Genomic DNA, 1,857 nt, shown 5'->3' on the forward strand with positions numbered 1-1,857 from the left:
TATGTTTTCTTGATTTTCCGGGCAAAGTAATCCTCTTGAAGTTCTTCAGCATTTTGTCTGTACTCTTGAAGCTCTCCCTTATCTTCTTTTATTCACTCATTCATTCATTCAGCAAATAGCCATCTGGTTGGACTGCCAGGCCCTGCACCCCCAGAGTGACCCTCTTTGCTTGTCAGTGACAGCTGGGGGTGGGTTGGAGCTGCCCACACTGTCAGCTGACCATTGGGATTTGCATTTCCTGCCCTTCTTTCCCCCACCCCCACCCAGTGGCCAGCTCTAATACCTCCAGGCCACCAAGCTGCCACTGTGGAGTCAAGCATGCTTCCTGGCTGAGCCCACGGCCTTATGACCTGGGGGAGTGTCAACATGAGGAAGCCTGCATGCAGGAGACTGACCGTGGCCTGTCTCAGAGTGGCTTTGACTTTGCCCTCCGCCTTCTTGGTCTCCTCCTTGGCAGCCTGCTTCCTGTTTGACTGTCTCCCAGCCTTTAAGTTTTTACTACCTCTCACCTGGAATATGGTACCAGCCTCCTAACTATTTCCCATTCCCCCATCTCTCCTTACTCCTGTGCATCCTACACACTGCTGCTGGATTCATCTTAAACACAGCTCTGATCATAGCCCCAGATTAAAACTGTTTTATAACCCTCTATTGCGCACCGAATGAAGTCCAAGCTCCTAGTATTCAAGGAGTCTATGCTGGAACCTTTACCTTTACCCTTTCCTAACATCTCCCACCATCCTCTGGAATCACACTTTGCTCTTTTCCCTCGAGCCATGAGTCTCCCTGGACACACTGTATTTTCTTGCCTGAGTGCTTTGACTCACACTGTTCTCTCTGCCCCAAATGCCCTTCTCCTGGATCTCTTGAGAACGGTTTAAGCAAGATCTCACCAAGCTTTGAGCATGGATATGAATGCGCTTCCTGTGTGGTCCTCAGTTCTCTAGAGCCTTATGCAACCCATCCTGGACCTTTCTAAAGAATGCCCCACAACTCAATGGTACAAAACTGAATAACAAGTGACCTCAAGAGAGGCTTTCATTGAGAAATTTGAACAAACTTCTTTTCCACATTATATGTGTCCTGTTCGCTTCCAGTTCAAGGAGACTTAATTGGCCTTTCTTAAGGGATGTGACTCTGTCTTACCTAGCAAGTAATAAATTCAGTGTCTATAAATTTAGACTACACTGGTTTTCTTTGTCTGGTGGCATAACCAAATTACAAGTTTTCTTGATTTTCCCAGCAAAAGTAATCCTCTTCTCTTTCGAACTCCTTCAGCATTTCGTCTGTACTCTTGAAGCTCTCCCTTATTTTCTTTAATTCATTCATTCATTCATTTAACGAATATCCAGGTATTGTTATTGGCACTGGGTTATGGTAGTAAACAAAACAGACAAATACAGGCAAAAATACTTGAGCTAAAGGAGTTTACATCATCTATGGGTAGAGACAGACCATTAAACAACACAAAAAGTTTTATATACATATATAGTATGTTAGGTGTTGAGAAGTTATGGAGAAAAATGAAGCAGGAATAGGGAGCGTGGAAGGATGGTTAAAATTTAAAATAGGAAGGTCTTGTAAACTTGACCTAAGCCAGTTTGGATAGGCACAATTCTTGGGTTCTTTTCAGTAGATAATGGTAGCCTCTACAAAGTTTGAGGTATGTGAGGGTTAGCCACTGCCCTGATTGCCCCATAGTGTCACTACCAGGGAAGAATCAAGCACATCTCAGACTGGATTCCGCCACACTTATGGGCATTTATTAAGCAAATAATTGTTCAAAAAGCAGGCCCAAAATAGTTAGTAAACTTTGTTCTGCGTCCTCATCTCTTTGTACATTTCTGAGGTTCTGTT

The sequence above is a fragment of the Trichechus manatus genome, unplaced genomic scaffold (genome assembly GCF_000243295.1).
Source record: "Trichechus manatus latirostris isolate Lorelei unplaced genomic scaffold, TriManLat1.0 scaffold00109, whole genome shotgun sequence".
NCBI classification, from domain to species: domain Eukaryota; kingdom Metazoa; phylum Chordata; class Mammalia; order Sirenia; family Trichechidae; genus Trichechus; species Trichechus manatus.